This window comes from Ursus americanus, chromosome 19, assembly GCF_024610735.1.
Source record: "Ursus americanus isolate L20-20 chromosome 19, mUrsAme1.1.p, whole genome shotgun sequence".
In the NCBI taxonomy this organism is placed as follows: Eukaryota; Metazoa; Chordata; class Mammalia; order Carnivora; family Ursidae; genus Ursus; species Ursus americanus.
This window is the reverse complement of record NC_142145.1, coordinates 6,670,823-6,694,776: the sequence shown is the minus strand read 5'-3', so window position 1 is coordinate 6,694,776 and position 23,954 is coordinate 6,670,823. Positions and strand designations below refer to the sequence as shown.

Below are 23,954 nucleotides of genomic sequence, written 5' to 3'. Positions count from 1 at the left end.
CTGCCCCTCTCCTCTCCCTCTCTCTCTCTCTCTCTCAAATAAATAAAATCTTTAAAAACAAGTAGTGAATAATGATCAGTTCACTGAGTTGAAAAGGAATGTTAGTGGGACAAATTGTGAGAGAAAGCAAGAGAGTAAGAGTTAAAAAAAAAGCAAAAATAAGTATATATATGTGTGTGTGTATATATATATATTTATATTTATATACATATATATATTTATATTCATGGAGCTTACAACAATAAGGATAGGATGCTAAACAGCCAGGGAGTTTAAGACTGACAGTTTTAGCATATATATTCAAGGCATCATAAAAGAGGACTAAAATGTCTCCAAATTATTTAAGGAAAAAAAAAACTTCCTAAACATTTATAATATAAAGATAGTAGTTAACTGGAAGCGGGGGGAGATAAACCACAAAATAAGATGAACAAAGTCCCTGAATTGGCAAATCACTGTTTAATAATTTTAAATGCCCAATCAGGGTAATAATTAAAACATTCAAGTGCTTTAGTAATTCAGCAAAAGCAAATCAGAATATATCAAATTGATCAATAAGTAAAAGAAATTCTATAGCATCCATAGCTTCTCACATTATTTCTAAAGGAAGTGTGAATTACTACTGCTGTTTGGGAAAATTAGATTGTAATTTTTTTAATATTAAAGGTTAATCTTATTTTTAAAAAAAGTTCATCTTATGATCAAAGTTTTGTGACTCCCTTGTGCAAGAATAACAGCCCTCATCTGTAAGTGTATTTGTATAAGGAAATTTATTTTAGTATTGTTTGGAGTGGCTGACAACTAACAAATCAAAGAAACAAACCAAAGGAAACTACAGAGACAAGTGAAAAAAACTTAATTCGGTCAAAAAAGAGGAGAAGAAGAAGAGGAGGAGGAACAGGAGGAGGAGAAAAAGGGGAAAAAAGAGAAAAGATTTATAAAAAGAAGAAAAAAGGAAAAGTTTACCAATGGAGAACTTGAAGCAAAAGACATATGATTATAAAGAAACAAACTTACACATATTAAAGTTGAGAAAGGGAGAGGCAGACTCCCTGCTGACCAGGGAGCCCAGATGCGGGGGCTCAATCCTGGGACTCTGGGATCATTACCTGAGCTTACTGAGCCACCTAGGCGCCCCTGGATTTATTTTTATATTTGAAAGAAATATATGTACAGTTATTCTTCAACCAAGCTATAAGAGTCAAACCAGGTAGGCCTAAGGTAGAAAGTCTTCTCAAGTTCTTACACAATTTACTTTTCTCTGGCCTCATTTACCTCAAAGAACCCAAGGAAGGAAGATTTTAATCTTCACTCCCCCTTAAGGAATAGATATTCCTCATAGCTATGGCAAGGCATTCTAGCTGAAATAAAATGTCGTAATTTCCAGTAACAAGGTTACTTAATCTGTATTTTCCCTTGTTATAAATTGATCAACTGTTTTAGCGTGGGGCAATGGAAGTACATATGTGAACTTTAAAGAGGGTATATAAGCTTTATGATACCATAAATCTCTGATGAGTTCTGTAAGGAGGAGAGGTTGTAGATAAATGTCAGGGTGCTTTACTCAGGAAGTTTCCAGTTACAAGATTGAGACAAATGAAAACCGACATCAGTATTCTCTCAAGTCTGTGAATGTTCTGAACCTAATACCCTGTAGAATTGTAGCTCGTATCATGCCCCACTTATCAGTACACTATTGTAAGCTCCAGCTAATTTCACATGATTTAAGTTCCTCAGTATATTCGATAGAGCGCCTTTCATAGACTTCCCAAATCTACCTGCTGTATCTCTCTTGACCTGAATCTTGTTTTGAAACTGTACTGAAATTGTCACTCTCCCTCAAAAAAAAACCCCATGTTAACTACTCGTCCCGAATACCTTATTACCCAGCTGTCTAGTGTTTCCATAATTAGCAAAACGTAATTTTTCTTTTGTTTCATTTTTCCCTTTGCTGTACATTTCCAAGCCAACTCAGAGATATCCACCATCCTTTGTGTAATGACTCTCCATTCATAACTTTGTTGTAGTAGACTTCTTAAAACACTCAATTGTACATTTTTCTTTTCACTTGTTTGTGAAATCCTGATTGCCAGAAAATACCTCATATCTGTTCCTGTTAAAGAGTGTCCAGTATGTATGGGGCACCTGGGTGGGTCAGTGGTTAAGCCACCGACTCTTGATTTCTACTTAAGTCCTGATCTCAGGGTCATGAGATCAAGCCCCATGTCCATGGGGCTCTGTGCTCGACTGGGAGTCTGCTTGTCTCTCCCCTTCTGCCCTTCTGCTCCTCCCTCTGTTCACTTGCTCGTGCTCTCTCTCTTCGATAGATAGATAGATAGATAGATAGATAGATAGATAGATAGATGATAGATAGATAGATAGATAGATAGATAGATAGATAGATAGATGATAGATAGATAGATAGATAATCTTTTTTTTTTTTTAAAGCGTGCCCGGTATGTATAGTAAATCAACGTAATAATCATTCAGTTATTGATTATGCACTCACAATGTGCATTGAAGTACTGATTTTATCCTTATAAAGACCTGGAAAATTGTAGTTTAAAAAATCAACTTTTAATATATTTTCTGTGATAATTTAAATTTATATCACAGGACCTAAAGATATTCTGAAAGAGAAAAATTTCAACAAGTGGCCTGCCTGCACTTTGTGTTTAAGAGAAATTATGTCACATTCTGACCAAGAAATTTGAAGCAAAAGACAAAACAAAAATTTTAAGAAGCTATGTATCCTGACATACCATTATTTAAGCTAATTTCTGCTTATGTTTAAAAATATCTAGTTTTCTTGGAATACAGACCATGTAATTATATTCTTTTGTTTTATAGTGAATCAAAGGCTTTATATTGGATAGAAAGATCACAGCTTGCTCTAGTACACCATCATTATTAGTCAGAGTATAAATAATTAGTACTGGTAATAGAAGCACTCTGGCTGAGTTGCCAAATTCCTTGTGCTCAAGTAGAAAATATAGGTTTGAATTTTGAGATGAGATCATGCAAGGTATCAGATGTATAATTTTAAAAATTGAGTGACTGGAAAAAAGTAACTAGAGTCATGGAGAAAATTTATATCTAAATGTTCCTTGCATGGTTATAAGGATCTGAAAACAGGGAAAACATTTTTTCTTTCATATAAAAGTTATAGGTATACATGCATTCACATGCACAAAAACATGTATGTATATGTATATATATACATATACATACATATGGTAATTGTGTCTGTTTATAAGGTTTGTATCTAAAACAAGGAAGTGAACTATCTCATCTTCTAAAGTTTTTCATAACCTACTATGAACCACATTTAAAGTTGAATAGTGCAAGGAAAAAATGAAAATGATATTCCCAGAATACTATATCCTTGTCTGATATGGGAAGTGAAGGGAAGAGTGATAGAAGTGGGCAGAAAAAGAGGTTTTATCATCATCTCCATCCCCATCCTCACCAACAAACATAGACATTTATGTGCTTTCTTCTTGTTCTGTTGTAGACATTAGAAATGAGCACATGATCATGGAACAGTACATCAAAAACTAAGGATATACTGTATGGTGACTAACATAATAAAAAATTATTATTAAAAAAAAAGAAATGGTCACATGAATAATCACAGAATGTCTGACCCATCCCACTCTCCATAAATACACTTCATGCACAATCATCACTGAGTGTCAATTGAAATGAGCTGAAAAATATATAAATGAGTGAAACTAAAAAAAAAAAAAAAAAGATATTTTACATTTAGACCATGACAAGCTAACCCAAAGCAGTATTTGGAAGAATAAATACATAAGAATAGTGAGTTAAAAAAATTCTCCACAACCACAATTTTAATTTGCTTAAGGATAAGAAACTATTTTATAGAGATTGGAGTATTTCGGGGTTTCTGATACCATTATAATAAATAAATTGTCAGAATGGCTAAAATTAACAACACAGAAAATAGCAAATGTTGGCAAGGATGTGGAGAAAGGGGAACTCTCTTGCATTGTTGGTGGGAATGCAAACTGGTGCAGCCACTCTGGAAAAGAATATGGAGTTTCCTGAAAAAGCTAAAAATAGATCTACCCTACAATCCAACAATTGTACTACTAGGTATTTACCCAAAGGATGTGAAAAATTTTGAAGGGGCACATGCACCCTGATATTTATAGCAGCATTCACAATAGCCAGACTATGGAGAAGACCCAACTGTCCATCTACTGATGAATGGATAAAGAAGAGGTGATGTGTGTGTACACTATATATATGTATACACACACACACACACACACACACACACACACACACACACCACACACAGGAATATTACTCAGCCATCAGAAAGAATGGAATCTTGCCATTTGCAACAACATGGATGGAGTTAAAGTGTATTATTCTAAGTGAAATAAGTCAATCAGAGAAAGGCAAATACTATATGATTTCACTCATATGTGGAATTTAAAAAACAAAACAGATGAATGTAGGGGAAAGAAAAAAAAAAGAGGCAAACCATAACAGACTCTTAACTATAGAGGACAAACTGAGGGTTTCTGGAGGGGAGGTAGGGGAGGGGATGGGCTAAATGGGTGATGGGTATTAACAAGGGCTCTCATTGTGATGAGCACTGGGTGTTATATGTAAGTGATGAATCACAAAATTCTACTCCTGAAACTAATATTACACTACATGTTGACTAACTAGAATTTAAATAAAAGCTTGAAACATTAAAAAAAATACATGCATAAATACATAAATAATTTTCACTGAATAATTTGTAAATATTAAAATGTGTTTAATTTTCAACTGATTTTATGAGAAATATCTGATTTGGAGATTCACTTCATTGAATAGCTGTTGCCTGAGAATTCTTTTTACTTTACTAGTAGCTTAGTAAGTACCATTATCTCCTGGCTCTAATATCCCACTTTGTCTCAAATTATTTTTTTAACTCTTCAAACAGTTTTTTCATGGAGTTTGTTTGAGAATTAAAGTTTCTGTAAACTTGGATATAGTTTTATATTTTCATTAGATGTGGAATTTTGGGAAAATTATTGTTACTAAAGTAATACAGTACATCATGTAAAATCATATTATTTATTGTGATCTTGGATTGATCCCATAGAAAAATAAGCAACAGAATAAAACTCTAAATCAAAACACTTTAAATGGTGTTTGCCACATCATGATATCTTGGTCATATTGGAAATTTTTAAAAAATCAAATTAATAAGACAGTAAAGATCACCTAGGTCAAAGATTCTTAAACTGGATTCTTTGAGTACTATAGAATTTTACAGGGTCTGTGCATATGGCCTGATATGTACTAGGCTGTTTTTTTTCTCTTTCATGGTTTGGCAAAATCTCATGGCTTCCACTGTATCTCAGAGGGCTCTGTATCTCCCAATAGTTTGCATCATTAGTATACTTTAAATCATATTATGGTACACTCAGAATCTTACATAACCTCAATGAGATCACTGGTGTCTGTTTAAGAAGTTAGTTGTCTTAAACTATAATTTGTTCATCTATACTGTCTTTACTTAATTTATTTAGAGAGAAACAAAAGGAATCAGTGTGCAAAGAGAAACTTTCATAGAGAAGTATTTTAAGAAATCATGTTTTTATTTTGAAATACTGTCTTCTCCAAATTTTGTTCTGTGCATCCTTCAACTTTTACTTTACTTCATGGAGTACAAACCTAGAAACATTCTGATTATATATTTTTTTCAAATATGTGCCAACCTTTCAATTCCCTCCTCAAAAATGGCACTTTGTAATGGGTTGTATGCTCCAGAAGAAAATTGTGTTTATTACTTACTCTTTCTATCTTATACAGTTAAAAAAATAAATTTTTTTTGTAGCCCCTTTATATTGCTGGCTTATATTGAAACTGTAAACAACCAAGAACTTTGTTCTTTTTTTCCCCCTCACATTCTGCTGTTTAAAAGATTTAGCAATTATTTAATATTTTCTATTGCCTGGGCTCTCACAAAGCATTTTATTTTTTGTTTTGTTTTGTTATACTTTTTAAAGGTTTATTTATTTATTATAGAGAGCGTGAGAGAGGGAGCACAAGCAGGAGGGGCAGAGGGAGAGGGAGCGAGAATCTCAAGCAGATTCCATGCTGAACGTGGAGCCCCACACAGGGCTCAGTCTTATAACCCTGTGATCATGACCTGAGCTGAAACCAAGAGTTGGACGCTTAACTGAATGCACCACCCAGGCGCCCCTCACAAAGCATTTTATAGGCAACATCTTCTTTATTTCTCAAAGTAACCCAAGTAGAATACTGTTAACTGATTCTAATCACAGCCATAGGGGATAAATACTTGTCAGAGAGTAAATCTTTCCCCCCTTGAGGATCCTTGAACTTCTTCATTGGAATATTCAGGTACAAGTCCAGCAACTTACATTTATATCCACATAATTTCGTCTTGACAGATTTGTGTCATCATTGGAAGCGATCATTTATTTTCAGATCCTTATTATGTTTCTATTGTATATAATGAAATCACATGATAGCAGTGATTTATTCAGTTGATAAACCCTATAGGATATGCTAAACAGCAGGATTAATATAATATTCAGGATGGACTATTGACTCAGGTCATTAGCAAATTTCCTCTAGTTGGTATTAATTCATTAATCCTTATCCTTTGGGTATAGCTACATAATTAGGTACACATTCACTAATCAAATTACCATTTATCCCATATTTTCCTATCTTATTCACAAATATATTCTGAAATAATTGATCTTCTTTTAAATCTTTTTCTTACTCTTAGAACGGTTTGAGTGTACTGTCTTGAACTATGCTTACTATTAAGAGATTTTTACCTAAATGCGAACATCCATGTCTAAATTCTCTACCAAACATTTCCTATGTCATAGTTCAGCTAAAAATATTTAAGTTTAGTGATTCTGTTCTTTCTGGAAACTGCTAGGTATTTTATCCTGTATTAAATAACACCTGCTAATAATGAAGATAACAGCTAATGTTTGCTGACTGTAAATTTGTGCGAGACAATGAGATATCATTTATGTGGATTAATCCTCACCATGACCTATGGGGCAAATCCAACTATTACCCTCATTTCACAAACCGGAGGCAGTACCTGAGGGATCTCTATAGGGTTGGTGTGAAATGTTGAAAAAGCTACTTATATGAGAAGAATATTTATTCCGTAAGTGGTGAGCTTTATGATTGTGTCTTACTTTGTCTTGCTTCCCATCACCTAATGTTGGTTCCTAGTAAATTATGTATGAATGAATGAATGAAAGCATAATTTCCAACAGTGACAGGTTTTGCTTCAGGACACATCTATTTTATTTTAGGACACGTCATATATAGAGTCAAACAACATCACTCTGCTAATGAGTAGAAAAAAATCATTGTACCCTGTTCATAGCCAAGTCCGCTTTCCTGCCGATGGCATCGTCCAGTGTGACTCTGCACACATGCTGTGTCATTGAGTATGACTTTTTCAAAACATCTCTGAATGAGAATGCTTGGACTTGACCCTCACAGCTCTTGAATTGATAATACCTCTTTTTCTAATGACTCTTTCGTATAACCAAGGGGAAAAGTAAACAAGAATCTTTTATTGTCACAAGAGTGATGTGAGGGGCAAAACGAAATGGTCCCCAAAGCTACAGACTCTCTTTTAATAAAAAGGTATACTTTCTCTGTTTTTTTTTTAAATCGTGGTAATATATACATAAAGTTTCCCATTTTAAGTGTACAATCCAGTGACAATATGTGCATCCACATTGCTGTGCGACCATCATCACAATCCATCTTCAGAACTTTTTCATCTTTCCAAACCCAGACTCTGTACTCATTAAACAATAACCCCTCATTCCTCGAAGAAGGAACTGTTGTAAAGAAATCTCATTTGGAAGATCATTAAAACTGCATAAAATGAAATTACACTGCAAGAAAGGGTCACTTCATGGTCCAATCCATTTGTATATATACTATGAAAAACTGCCTGAAAATATAAGTATTTTCCTTTTTATTCTATATAATTCATAGAGTAATTTGCTTTATTCCCATGCTCAAAAACTTTTACTATAATTTTATGTGTTATAGTTAATATTCTGTTCAAAGAGGGTTAGTACCAAAATCAATAATGGTTGTTAGTATACATGTAGGAAAACAGGTTCTGCTTCTGTAACTAAAAATAGAAATGTAGGTACCAGAGATTAAGGGTATGCCATTTATATTGTGAAGGATACAGTGGCATGGAGGAAGTCCTGCTCTTGATAATGGAAATGCATTTGTGAAGAACTGAGCTTCTTTGGTGGTAAAAGCAACTGAACAATCTGGTACAACCCTGATTCTGGCAAGTAAAAGTCTTGCCAGAATAAAGGAAGACCTGGAATAAAGGAAGACCTGGAAATAAGTTGTTTGACCCAATTAAATAAAATGATTTTATATTATTTAACATAAGATTTTTTTATATTTTAATAGTACTTTGAATGTTCCTTATAATTCTTTAAATAAATACTCCTGTTTTAGAAATATGGTCTGACATCTCCATTATCTGGCCAAGGAAATCCTATGAAAAATCTTGGCAGTACACTGATTTTACAGGTACCAAATATATAGAGTCAATGATCTTCTTTTAAATGCTTATTTCCACTTGACTAAAATGAAAAAAGGAAATGAATCAATTTATTTTGATTTATGAAATGTCATGACCTATTTGGATAAACATTATTGAGATCATTGCCTTGAATTCCTGAAAATCTCTCATAGCCTAAGCACCTTTTTTCACTCTTGATTTCCTCATCAAGCTCTTTTGCATTTCATTTAGGTGGTAAACGCAGTTGAGCTGCATCATTTAGTATCTCTTATTTCACCCTCCATAAACTCTACTTTCTGCCTTCAAGGGTACAATAACATTAGCAGTTGGCTTTTTTTTTTTTTTTTTGAGACCCAAAATGTCTTAGGTTTCAGGACTAAGCAAGTTGTCCATAAATGTATTTTCTAGTCCATTTGTTACATCTGCAGTAATAAATGTCCACATTTGGCAATTCTCAGTAATAAAATGTTTGTATAAGTGTATGAGACATTTAAATCAGTGGAAGAACTTTCTCACATATTATATACAATGTTCTTACTATATCTGGTCTAATATTAACATGCCCCAGGTTTTAATGGGTTTCATTTATGGTATTCCTGTCCTAAAACAAAAACCAACAAAAAAACTTGCAAGAGAAATAAATATGCTTTGATTTATGAAGGTTCATATGGCCATTTTTATTAGCTTTCTAGCCTTGCAGTCAGGTGTGTTTTATAACAGAAAGAAGCATTCACAATATCCCACCATCTGGAACACTGGTGTTAGCTTCTCTTCCTTTGGACAACCAAATATTCCCATTAATAGTTAGCATTGATGACACTCTTGTATCAAATATGTCTTGGGCCTGGCCCCTATAGAATACCCATTATGAAATTTGAGAGGAATATTTTCTGTAAAGTTGGGCTAGATTTTAGCGTTTGTCTGAATTTATGTTACAAAGCAAACACTTTCTGACCTCAGCGACTTTTTGAAAATATTGTCTGTGAAACAGAATAAAAGCCTAACTTTGAAATCCTGTGAGAAGGATATTGAGTTTGTCATTTAATTACTCTTTTTATAAACAATAACATTCTCATTTCAGTTTTCTTCAACATACTGCTTCTTAATTATTTTTATTGTCCTGGGAAACTAGATACCTTGATTTTTAATCAAACTATTTCAGAGTGAGGTGAATATCTGTATCTATCTGTGTATCTATATAAACAATATGAAAATAGTCAATTTGAACTAATTATTTTTAGGGGAATTCCAGAAATTTAAACATTTATTTTTTTAAAATGGACACTTATTTTAGATGCATAGGAACCAATGTATCATGTTCCTTCCCTTGGTGTTTCTTGAGAGGAAGGAGTTAATGAATGGTTTTGTTAAATTTTAACTATAGAGTACTAAGTAAATTGTTCTACATAAGCATGTTAGGAAATATGTAGTCTCTGCTTTTCACCTCCACTGAGGAAAATTTTAGGATTCAGATTAAAGCTCTTTAATCCCTAGAAAACCCCTACATCCAGAAATCTATGAAACTACGTGGTATACGATCTATGAGAATTTTCAGGAAATAATGTTTATTTAGGAATACATCATTCGAAAGAGTAAACATTCCAGTCCTAATTCTTGATAAAAACTGATAATAGACAAAAGAAGCAAAATTACAGGAATCAAAAAGTGGTCATTTTAAGCTATTTCTTTAGGATGACAAGAATAATGACCACTCCTAACGGAAATAGTATTTACTGAATTCATATCACATGTGAAATATTCATGTTCTAATGTAATCCAGCATTTGAAATATAAAAACTACTTTAGATATTTCTAATCCAGGGAGTTTTCACACAGGAATTGGTTGCAACTGGATTGGAAAGGCTGGGGGAGCGAAAGAGGAGAGAGAGTTGTTATCAAAGATCATGAAGCTTTTACAGCTCAGATGGAAACTCAGCCCATATGGACCGTGAACCTGCTGGGGGTCCCAGTTTCCAGCACAGCTGCTATTAAAAGAGCATCACCAGTGATCAGAAAAATGGGGGTCCACTCTCCTGCTGAGAGCCCACACCCCTGGGGTCACCCTCAAGTCCCTCAATGCTTCTGTTATTAACACAGGAATTACCAGGAACAGAAAAATAAATGTTTCCTTTCCTGTCTCCTTCCTCTGGTCTGACTTCCCTTGGCAGGTTGTGTGAGAGGCAGCTCACTCATGGAACTGTGGGGTAAGAGTTTGGTTATTGTTGGTTTTTGTTTTGTGGCTTTGTTTTGTTGGCTTGTGTGTTTGGTTTTGTTTTTCGGTAGGCTTACAACCCTGATGCTACAGAGAATAGTATGTAGAAGGATAATGTGAAGCTGAAAGATAATAGATAGAACCCAGCACGGATGTTACCATGCCTCGTAAAAGAAGGAAATCCTGTCATTTATGAATGAATCTGGAGGATATTATGCTAATTGAAAAAGACAAATACACAGACAAATACTGTATGATCCCACTTATAGGTGGTGGACATAAGAGTTTGGGGGATGGTGGAAATGGGGGGAATTTGGCAAAAGGTATGGACTTTCAGGTGTAAGATGTAGAAGTTCTGGAGATCTAATATATAGCAAGGTGACTGTATGTAATAATGTATGCTTGAAGGACGCCTGGGTGGCTCAGTCAGTTAAGCATCTGCCTTTGACTCAGGTCATGATCCCAGGGTCCTGGGATCGAGTTCCGCATCAGGCTCCTTGCTCAGCTGGGAGTCCACTTCTCCCTCTGCCTGCTGCTCACTCAGCTTGTGTGCTCGCTCACTCTCTCTCTCTAACAAATAAAATCTTAAAAAATGTATGCTTGAAATTTGCTGTATTTAATAATGTGTACTTGAAATTTAATGAGACTAGATATCAAGCATTCTCACCACACACACACACTCACATATTATACACACACACACACACACACACACACACACAATATGAGGTGACAGATGTATTAATTAGCTCAACACTTTCATGATGTATAGAGATATCAAAACATGCACTATATGTGTGTGTGTGTGTATATATATATATATATATAGTTTGTCTTAAATAAATCTGGGACAAAAATAGGAAACAAAGGATCTTATATTTAATCTTTGAATAGATTGAGAAAACCCAAAATTCTGAGTCACCTTTCCTAGTCAACTTTGAACAAAATGCAAAAGACAGGCATATTTATCTGAGTAATTCTTGGTGGACAACAGTTTGGCCTGTTAGCCATTTTAACTCTGTATCATGAGATACTTCATGTGAAAAAGTGTATCGCCTCCTTTGGGCAGAGGGCGGTTAAGATGTCCTATTCCTCTTGTGCTTTTATTTTTCTCACTTATGTCCATTTCTTGATTAATCTCATTCACTTTCATGACTTAAACTACCACCTTTTATACCAAGTCTTATGATTTGGCCCCAATGAATTCCCTATTCAATAAGTTACAGATTTTTTTCAGTGATAAATTCCTTAAAAGTCACATCTTAATATTCATCTGCTTAAAGAAGCTTTAAAGAAGATAGGGCACTATTCCGTATGATGTCATGGTTTTTAAAAATTTTATCTAAGGGGCACCTGCATGGCTCAGTCAGTTAGGCGTCTGCCTTCAGCTCAGGTTGTGGTCCTGGGGTCCTGGGATTGAGCCCCACATTGGGCTCCTTGCTAGGTGGGGAGCTTGCTTCTCCCTCTCTATCAGCAGCTCTCCCTGCTTGTGCTCTCTCTTTCTGTCAAATAAATGAATGAAATCTTTTTAAAAAATTCTTAGTCCAGACAGACTGCTATAACAAAAATAACCATAAACTGGATGTCTGATCAACAACGCAACAATAAGCATTTATTTCTCATCGTTCTCAAGGCTGGGATGTCCAAAGTGCTTCCGGATTCAGTGTCTGGTGAGGACACAAGGGGTAGGGGAGCTCTGTAGGGTCTTCTGTAAGAACTCTAACCCCATCCAACCTCATGACCTAAGTACTTCCCAGAGACCTCACTTCCTAATGTTATCACATTGAACATTAGTTTTCAACATTACAGTTTTGGGGACACAAACATTCACTCCGTAGCAATTTTTGTTTTTTTTGTTTTTGGTAGTAATATTCTTTTTTTTTAATTTTTTATTATATTACGTTAGTCACCATACAGTACATCCCCGGTTTCCGATGTAAAGTTCAATGATTCATTAGTTGCGTATAACACCCAGTGCACCATGCAATACGTGCCCTCCTTACTACCCATCACCAGTAGTAATATTCTTAGCTTTATCTTTTCTAAAAAAAATCTATAGATTTTTTTCTTTGTGGTTGCCATGAGATTTCATTAATATTCTTTGGCTTTAACTTTGGACAACTTAGTTGCAATTTAGATATGCTGTATGAAGACCTTTATAGTTCACTAGTTATCATTTTGTTATATAATTTGTTTGGATTTTCTCTCTATTCAGTCATAATCTCATAAAAATATATTATGATTCTTCTTTCGTATGCTTTTCTTCTATTTCTTTTTTTTTTTCTTACCTTATTTCACTGGCCAAAATATCCAATATAATGCTGAATAGGAACACAAATAGGATGCATTTTTTTTTCCGTAAGGGAAAATAATGTAAACAATCCTTTATTATGAGTTAATTTTTTTGTTCTTCTTTTTCAGAGACCTATTTATTAAATTACAGAAGTTCCCTACAATGAATTCTAAGAGCAGCACTTCTGTTGAGGTAAGAATGAGTTGTTTTTTTTTTTTTCCTTTTTTCCTATTGTGGTGAATTTGTCAATTGATTTTCAAATGTTAAAACATTTTTCTATCCCTGTAATACACTCTAATTTCTCATGATGGATTTTGAGTTTCTACATTAGACACTGGATTTGATTTGCTAATATTTTGGTCAAGATTTTACATCTATATTTATAACAAGGGGGCATCTGCCCTTTGTTGTTGCAATGTCCTTGTCAGGATTTGATATTAAAGTCAAAACTTGTGATACAAAATGGGTTCGAAAATGTCCTCTTCTTCTTCTGTCCTCTTCAAATATTTGAGTGATACTGGATTACTTTAAAAAAATCATTAAAATTACTGATGAAATTGCTTGGGCATGAACTTTTCACCATAAGAAAGTTTTTAATTTTATTTAATTATCAGATATTAAATTATTTTGAATTCTATTTATTCTTTTGTCAAGTTATAAAGTATGTTTTTCAAGGTATTGATTCATCTTATTTTCACTTTCAAACTTGTTAATTCAAAGTTGATCATAATATTTTGTTAGTATCTGAAATGATGCCTGATGCTTGGGTTTTCTTTCTTTATTAAGAGTTTTGTGCTTTTCCAGCGGAGTTAGCTGAGTGTCCTTGGTTTCTTTCTATTTTATATTTGAACAATATTAGTTGGGTTTATCAAGTTAATTAATATTTACAAAAACTATTCTTGACTGTTTTCTATTTTATGATGTAAATTTTATTAATTTCTGCTGTTTTTTTGATTTATTGCTTGGATGCTGCTTTCCTATTCTTTGAGTTTCTTAAAAAATCAAATTTTAGATCATTGCTTTTAAAACCTTTTGACATTAAGGTTATAAATTTCCCTGGAAGCACATCTTTACCTGCACACGGTAGGTTTTAATGTATTTTTATTAGCATTCAGGTAAAAAAAAAAATTTTTTTCTAGTTTTATTTGTGACTCCCTTTTATGCTGTTCTGTTGGTCATTTAGAAATTATCTGCTTTCTTTCTAAGTGCTTCGAGATCCCCCGCCCTTTTTCTAACTGATTGTTTTCTTCCCACAAGTGTCAGAGAGCATACACTGAGTGATGGCAATCCTTTCTAATCCATTGAGGCTTGTTTTACAAACTAATATATGACCAGTTGTGCAGAAAGTTACATATGTTCTTGAAAAGTATGTGAACTATGCTTTTTAAATGATTCTGATAATCGTGGGGATCATAATTAGTACTACATTATCCATATTATTATTATTAGTTTTATATTGTTTCCTACTCTATCTTTCATGTATTTTATGTTTCTCTTTATTAATATTTTTTAATTATTCTATATCCCTTAATATTAATCCCCTAGATATAAATACATGTACCATCCTATAAGAGATGATAAAATATCATCTCTTAGCTTTATCTTATATAAAATATATCCTTAGGAGGACTTAGACTTAGACTAGACTAGAGCCTAGGACTTAGACTAGACTTAGACTAGTCTTCTGGAGATAGAGTATTTTTTTTTTATTATTTACATTCATATTACATTACTCTATGCTTCCAGTAGCTTAGCTTAGAACTGCTCTAATTTTTAAACGTTCTCTCACAAAATTTATGACCTGAGTCTTGCAAATTTTGTTGACAGTGACTGCTATCAAATTTAATTTCCTGTTTTATTTTGTTTTGTTTTCCTTAAATAATAATTTCTTAAGTTGGGTAAAGTCTGTCACAAATACAGAAACCTGCCCTGATGACCTGAATCTAGAAGGGCAGTGATGGGGAGAAGTTGGGTCATCAGAACTGATGAGTTTCGGCGCCCTTACTCTCTGATGATTACTTCTCAGCTTATCTGTTTGAGTCCTATTAGTCTAACTGTCCCTCTGGTCTCTCCACACACTCACAGGCTTGCCATTCTTGGCAGGCATGAAGTGGCCAAAGTGTATTGTAATGAAAATGACCAAAGCTGGCCCAAAGTCATGATGACATTTCAGGTTCAACAGTCACCATCAACTAGTCAAATTGGTGTCTGTAACCTTTAGTTTAGCTTCTGGTTGGCTCCATCTGGCTCCTCAGTCCATTCTTGATATAATGACAGGGGGCCAGGTCGTGCAAGGTTATCCAGGTGATACAATAGGGTGTGTGATGTTTCAGAATTTTAGAACAATTGTGAGGAAGGAAGGAGACATTGAGGATTTTGTACCTGACCCTGTTAAATTTTTGGGTCTTATTTGAGATTATTTTCACAGTATCTTAAGGCTTTAGAATGTCTTATTTTGGCTGTCTTCTTGTTTACATTATATATTTGAACATTATGATACTTGCAAATTGATATAGAAAATTATATTTGCTAGGTAATGAAATATTACTTAATAGAAAGTAATTTATTTCCATAGTCAACAAAATGTTCCATTTTATCCGTAAATGAGAAGACAAATTTGAGAGGTATCCTGTAAATGAAAATGAATTCCCCTAATATTTTCAGTACCTCCTCTGTTATGTTCTTTCTCTGCGGGCACTCACTTTAATATCTTATGTCTTGCTATTAGTGTCATCCAGTTAAGGGACTAGAAAAATTTATTTAATTTAATATAAGTTGTTATATATGTAACATATACCTAAAAATATTAAGTATTAAGAATGTCATATTCATTAAACACTTATTATTCACATTTTTCTGTGGAATGGTAAGATTGTATGTGAGAAATGACTGACTTTAGAGGTGTCTTGAATACTTCATTTTTGATATAAATTAAAATATACCTCCAACAGTCTATAATGTATAGTTTTCAAAGTCTGACATCTAACGGCTAATCTTTAAATTCAGTCCATATATCTGACTATCTTATTGAGACAAATGTTTCAGAGAATGTAAATAATAATATGACTATGAAAATATTTGCTGATAGAGCATATTGTGTTAAACTAAATTATCATAAGTAATTATTCTTCAAAATAGTCAATTTCATTTTCATTGTTCCCAATTGCCTATTCTACTCAGCTCTCATTTTCTTGAGTTATAGAAGATATCATCAGGTGAATACATTTTAATAAAAACACTTGTTCACAAGTGTTTCTGATTGGCCTGTGGTTATTTGTGTAAGCAGCTGAGTAGAGGGCTGCATTAAGTACAATCACTGGTTTCAGGCACAGTGCAAAGTAAGCAGAGTTTGTCTCCAGTACTTTATCCACCTTATTTTGTTGGTTCTATGCCCTCTCCAGGATTTCTATGTCAAAAAGCCCAGTTTTTATTTACTTTTTTTTCTCTTAGTGTCTCACTCTGTAAGTTAGCTGCAGGACCGGTCTCTGGTTAGGTAGGATGGGATGGCATCCCACTGTTACTTGGCCTTAATTAGTGAATGGTTCTAAGCTCACTTTCCACAACTATGTAACTTTGGGAAAATATTCCAGCTCTCTAATGTCCATCTGTAAAATGGGCATCAGAATAGTACCAAACACATAATTTTGTTTTGGGAATGAGATAATGCGTATTAAGATTTTAACATCGTGCCTGGAACAAAGTAATCATTCAGTGAATGTTTACTGCTGTGGTGTTACAATGCATGAACTGTTCTAACAATAGTCTCAGTGGTGTAACTGCTCAAACACAGAGTAAGCCTGTGTTCTCTCAAATGACAGTGCGGAGTGGCTGTTACGTGTGAAAGGTGGGCGTTGCTTCTTGCAGTCATTCAGCGATGCAGACTGCTTTCTTTCTCCTCCTCTCCCTCACCCCAATTTCTCCCCTTCCTTCTTGTTCCCAGTGATGATGATGGTCCCTCTTTATGGGTAATATTGGAACTTACTCTTTGGAGTTTTTCTTCCTTCTAGAATTCTGTCTCATCAGAGCACTACGCATCTGGTAATATAGTCCCTATTGGTCTGGCCCTATATTTTTTGGTTCTGGTTTTTTAAGGTACACATGCATCTTCTCATTCACTATTCTTAAGTGACTCTACTAACAGCACATGAAGATTTGAAGCAAATTTTAGTTAATTTGTTAAGAGAGCTCTGAAAAATTCAGTACTTTTATTCATTAGATATTACTTCATTTACTAATTATTATTTCGTTTGAAAAAGCCTGAAGCAATCAGAAAACAAACCTCCGCAGGTTTTGAACTGCCAAATCTGTTAACCTACCACATATTTAACCGCATATTTTCCCATCTCCCTGTTACCATGGATGGATGCACTGCTGTCCTACCTAGGGCCTCGTCTATACTGGAATCCATCCCCCTTCTGAGGGACAGATATGCTCATGTGATTTTGAATCTGCTTTGTGTAAATGTGTTTGTAACGTGTGGAGCTCTTTGGAACATGGAGCTTGGGGCAGGCATCCTCTTGACCAAGTATTCAAGGAAGTCCTGGCTGCATAAGGAGACTGTTTTGACTTAAGTGAGAGAGTCCAAACAACATAGAGTGTTGCTCTCATTTCTTCTAACCTCGTAATAAAGTCAACTCTTTCTTTTACATCTAACTTCTAGGATATAGTATCTCTTGTTTTGTTGTGTTTTGTTTTGTTTTTTCCTCTTTCTTAGTGTCTGATCCTTTTCACTTTCCATAGCTGCTTGCTAGACTTACTTCTGGCCCAACCTTTCATTGTAACCTGCATTAAGTATTTCCTTATACCTTTTCTGAAAGGCCAACTTATATTTGATGGCACAAAAAGGGACATTTACACACTTACTGTTCACTCTGTGAGTGATCATTGAATCAATGGCTAGGCCACTGGTGCTCAAATAGGAATTATCTGAAGATTTTAAAATTTACTGGTATCTGGGCATCTCTCTCAGAGTTTAGCTTGGATAGCGGTGCTGCCCAGGTGCTGATAGATTTTAAAGATCACCAGGTGATTCTAATTTAAAATGAGCGTTGAGAATCAGTAGATTAGATTTAAGATACACACTCATGACTACCTTATGCATATGATTAGGTAAAGTAGGTTATGATGTCCTAGAAAGTCAGCCGCTTAAAAAGAAAAACAAGCCCTAAAACAACAGCAATGGCAACAACAACAACAATAATAATAAAACCTTAACTGTCCTACTAAGTGGTCTACCCTCAGATTTCCATCACTGGTTGGAAGGAAACCATCCAGCAATTTTCTCATTCAAGCAGTCAGCAGACTGCATTCTACTTGGAGAAATCACTCGATTGTTCTAGTAGGGGTCAAATATACATCACTGCTCAGTGAGGTAGGAGTAGGAGGCTGAGTTCTTGTATGCAACTGTCTAAGAGAACATTTGTAATGAAAAAGCTTCTGGAAATATTCTAATGGAACTGATTTTAATGTAAAAACATTGGTTATTTTAATGTAAGAAACAAAGAATATGTTTTAGTTTTTCAGAATTTTTTTTACATTTATTTAAGCTTTACATATGATAGTACAGAACTCCCCAGAATAGCATCTGCTATTTCCAAGTTTAAAACTGGGGAAATAGTTCTGTCTCCTTACATTTAGAGCCTATTCTTCTCATTAACACTCTTACTTCCCTGCAATATGCCGTCGCATTAAAATAAGAGGTCGTAAGAGTTAAAATGAGTTTCTACTTTTAGGCATAAAATCTCCTGACAGTACTTAGCATGTAAAAGACATTCCATCAGTGTTATTTCTCTTGATCAAAGTTATGTGATTACCAATTTTTTACGATTAGATTAAATCCTAAAGCTCCTGCCATCCAGGGCTCTTTCAAGTATATTTTAGGATATTTATTTACTTTCTTAATGCATATTTGCACAAGGTAAAATTCAGCAAGTAGCCAGTAAAATGCTAAATACACTCTTATCTCAGAAGTACAATGTCCATACCAAAAATTTGTCAGCAGTGTTTTCTTAAGCCATTGTTTCTTCGTAAGATAGAGTAAAAAAAATATGAAAATACATTTTAGAGCAGCTCTGTTGTGGAAACCATGCCATTGGCTCCCTCATGACATAACAACCAGATAATTTAAAAGTGAGAAAAATATTTGCCTTCAAGCATGGGTGTTGTTAGTAGAAATGCAAACCACAAGTGTGGTTTGATCATATTTTCTCTGAATGTAATCAGATAAAATAAGCTCTGTAGGAGATTTTACATGGCTGATAGCGAACTATTCTCACAGTTCTCAGGTAGAGAATATAACTATTCCTCTTCACGTACAGTAAATCTGACATGAAGTCAGTCCAATCCCCATTTGCACGATTAGACTGAAATTAAAGGCCCTGAGACTGAACTAGAAGTAGATGACCAGATGCTTCGGTGAATTGTCCCTCCTCATCTAGTCTCATTTCAGCTCCCAACCTGTGCGTATAAATCAAAGTCATTTAAAGAAATATTTCAAAATATAATGTCCCTACAGTAATGTATAAAGACTTTTAATTAAAGCTTTTAAAATAAAGAACTAGAAGTGTAACCGGAAACTTGTGTTCATGCATTTGTTTTCTAGATACAGTTTGTTGTTTTAGGCAAAATCTGTATATTTCAGAGGCAAATAGAACAGTATGTACCGATATCGGGGACAATGTTTAACAAATAGTAGTTTCATGTTAAAATGATTAGTTTTATAATCTTTAAGAGGATTTTTTTTAAAATAAAGCAACACTGATGAAAACCTCTGAATTATGTCTCAGTGACCCTGTTTTAAAAACACAGTGGTGTATTACTGCACACCAGTCGGAATGGATAAAATAAAAACAGTGACAACACTAAAAGTCACTGAGAAACTGTGTAACTCATATGCTGATATTGGTGATAGAAAATGGTGCAGCCTGTTCGGTAGCAATCTGGAAGCTTCTCACAAAATAAACATCCATGTAACCATATGCCCAGGCAATTGTACTCTTGGGTCTTTATTCCAGAGAAATGAAAACTCACTTTCATGCAGAAACCTGTAATCGAATGTTTATAACAGCTTTATTCATAATAGTTCTGAACAAGAAAACATCCCTCTATCCTCTAATAGGTGAACGGGTAAACAGCCTGGGGCCCGTCCGCAGCATGGAGTCCTGCTTATCAGTACAGGGAAATGGAGTGTCGGGCAGCTCTCCAGGAACTGATGCTCAGTGAAAAACCCAGCATCTCAAAAGGTTACACACTGTATGAGTCCACTTCTGCAACATTCTTGAAATCACAAAACTATAGAAGTGGAGAAGAGAGGAGTGGTTGCCAGGGGTTAGGAGGAGGGATAGATGGGGAGTACAAGGGATTGGTGTGATGACAGAAGGGTGATTGAAGGGATTTCTGTGCTGATGGAGTCGTTCTGTATCTTGACCGCACTTGTAAATGCGCAAACCTACACAGGTGACGAAGTGGCAGAGAACTAACTATACAGATGTTTGCACACATTTAAATGACTACAGTTATCCTGGCTGTGATATTGTATTGAAGTTTTGCAGGATGGTAATAGTGGAGGACTTAGGTGAAGGGTAGACAAGATCTCTTGTATTATTGCTAATAATTGCATGTGAATCAGCTCTTATTCAAAATACAGAGTTAATTTCTAAAGTAAGTCAAATCTATGTTATGTTTTATCTGAAAAAGCCTTAAGTGTCTTCCTATTTCACTCAGAATACAAGTCTCAGTTCTTACAATAGCCTAACAGAGCTCTATTTGATCAGGACCCTATTTGTAGAGCCCTCTTCTGGCTTTACAAATCATAAGCCCAACCTCACTAGACCCTTTGCTGTTGCTCAAAAATGTTAAAATATTTGTGTGGCCGCTTGTCTCTGACTGGAATGCTCTTCCTCTGTGTATTCATATAACTACCTCTCGTGCCTAGTTGAAGCCTTGATCACATCTCATTGTTCAATGAGACGTACATAAAACCATCATATTTAAATGACAGCTTCCTCAATCCCTGTGTATTGGGCTTGCCCTTGCCCCCCCCTCCTTTTACCCCAGCTATTGCCGTGGGACCCAACTCTGTGCAGCTGTGTCCTGACAGCATGCGTATCTGCGATCTGCACTCTGATGCTTGTCCCTCACTTTATCCTGAGATGCACAGAACCCAACTCAACTGTGCAGATGTGTACTCTGCTTCTCATGGAACGTCCCTTTCCACTGCATGATGAGAGCCAGTGGAAGTGTTCTCTTCACCGGCTCCTTGAGTGGACAGTGCTAAGCCACACCCACAGGACTATTTGGAAGGTACTTGCATCTTGATTGGATTTCCTTCCTTCCATGTTTTATCCTTCTCATTGCTGTTCTTTGTATCATCTGCCAGAATAAGTTGCCTGCAAACATGTAATTTGTTGATTATTCTTCATTTAAAAAACTACAAGATCTTGGCTCTTTCAAGCCTTAATCAGATCTATGTTTTTCTTTTTTTTTTCCTACAATGATTATCAGATAATATGATGTACAACTGAGTGATTTATCCTTTCTTAACTTCAGTAATCTGCCTTCTCTGTAGAATGTAGGTTCCATGACTGTAGAGATCTTTGTTTTATTCACCAGTACATCCTAAGTACTTACAAAAGTGCCCAGCGTACCATATAAATTTTATAAATATTTATTTAAGACAGTAGCTGGATGTGAACCTCTCGTTTCTGAAGAGAAAGGTTTTTGAAGAACATCTTAAAAAATCATCCATGGCTCTCGGCATAAGCAGAGCTACACCAAGGCCACGATTATTGAGGGGAGACACAGAATTGAGAGGGTCATCCACTGACATTGCTCATGTGCAGCTCCTCTCAGACATCATTGTTAGATTATTCAGAGACGTCACATTTGATACAGATATCGGCATTCTCCTCATAGATGCTGGAACTCATGGTCTCAAAGGGAGTCCGTGAAAGGTAGTTATGGAAGATGGGAGTTGGCAAAAGGAAGAAAGAACAGTTGTAATGGAGAGAGAAAATCCAGTAAACAAGCAGCAACAGAAGCTGGAGACAATATAAAAGTGAAGAAGCCCCTACACTCACTCAGGTGAATGACAACTTCCTGAGGTTCCATGGCCATTTCAGAAAGTACCCACTTACATAATAGCTTCAATCAACTTGAACAGCCCCAAACCTGGAAATAACTAAACAGCTCTCTAAGCTACACAAAGAGATCTAATCTTAAGACTCAAAAATTACAGAAAATGAATGCTATTGGTGAATTTTTCAGCCTTAAAGAAAGAAATGTGCTCACACACCAGTGACACAGGTCAGTGCTTTAAAAAAAAAGGGGGAGGTATGCCAGAACTTTAAGGAAAAGGGGGGGGGCAATAAGAGGAGGGCAATGCAAGGCAAGCACCAGAAAGGCTAACACCTGAGGCTGTTGTGGGACAGACAACTAGATGATGTTCTAGAAGGAACTGTGCACACATTGATTAGAAGCTAATAATTGATAGCAGGAAAAAAATCAGAACTGGTCAAGAGAGAAGAGAATGCACAAGGAACAGCAGGACCAGAGTGGCTTTCTTGGGGGAAAATGGCAGAGGGGAGTGATGTTCTGCCCTGTCCATTGTTCCCCCTCTATCCCTAGTGGTTAGTGCTTCATCCAAAGGAGAGGAGTAGCCCCTGAGGGAGGGGTTGGGGTTGGGGTTGGGGATGTGGTGAGGGGCCAAGAAGGGCAAGCTGAGTAAACCCTCCAGATGTCCATTGCCTGAAAGTGTTGCTTGCCTGTCTGGGTGCAGAGGTTGAAGACCAGCTAGTCTGAATGGTAGGAGGGTGGGAACCTTCCCTGAGCCCTGGCACAAAGGGAGGTGTTCTTCATTGATTCATTGGCTTCCTGCTGCTGCGAACTTCTTTGTTGTCCTCTGTCCTCCAAAATGTGGCCCTAATCTGTGTTTCCAAAACCATCTCCCATTCTTTTTCTAAACTCGCAAACATTTCACTGACCACTCCCAAAACCCCGCCTATGCTTTCCTTGTCAGAGTCATGTTCATATAGTTTCTTTTCCAAATAAAATATTTTCCCTGATGGTCTCTATTTAAAAACTCATACCTTCCTCCTTGATGACCAGATGTAATATCTGGAAAAGTTTGCTGTGCTATCCTAAGCTGCATGTGAACTGATTATTATCTAATCCACTTGGCACTCTATTTGCCTCCCCACCATGGGATACCTTACATATGATTTTTATGATTATTTGGTCATATGTCCTCCCTTCTTTTTTATCATATTAGCCCCTCGAAAGCACAAAATATGGAATTGAGTTCTTTGTACTTTTCTCAGACTCATGCATCCTTGGGTTCAATTCTCTAAAAACAAAGAAGTGACTGGGAAAATAGAGATCCATATTTAGGTTGAATGGGTGATCTGGGAAGTTTTGATGTACTAGTAAATTATTTGTTTAGAGGTCATAAGTCAAGTAGCTTTATACAAATTCTTCAGATTTAGAGTAGGTGATTATCTTGAAACTAATATTAGGGAATTACACATAAACTAAATAATGAACACTGTTTACCTCACTGTTTTCCAGAATAATAATCTTTAGTCTCTTTATTTTTGTCTCCAAACACATAGACTTAGTTTCTTTAGTTTCTCGAATAAAGATAGCATAATATTTTGGGTAATGAATGAACTATTTTTAACTTGTTGGTAACTTTTAACTGTTGCTGTATTTCTTCAAACCCTTTGTTTATATAGCACTAGAAGACAATTACAATTATCGTTCCATCTCTTACCCAAATATATATCTTGTCTCATCTATATTTGCATTACCCCCCATATATACTCCTTTTCTCATTTCAAACAGACCGACATTCCCTTTAA

At 35.3% G+C, this 23,954-nt stretch overlaps 1 protein-coding gene across 5 annotated transcripts in view; it reads left to right on the top strand.

The window, feature by feature from the left end:
* Positions 1–13,670, top strand: part of SOCS6 (suppressor of cytokine signaling 6) — an 828,170-nt gene extending 814,500 nt beyond the window's left edge. For all 5 annotated transcript variants that reach the window (XR_015727576.1, XR_015727573.1, XR_015727574.1 and 2 more), the window contains one exon: positions 13,227–13,670. The gene's annotated coding sequence lies outside the window, so the exon portion shown is untranslated. The remainder of the gene's footprint in view (positions 1–13,226) is intronic.
* Positions 13,671–23,954: the final 10,284 nt, after the last annotated feature.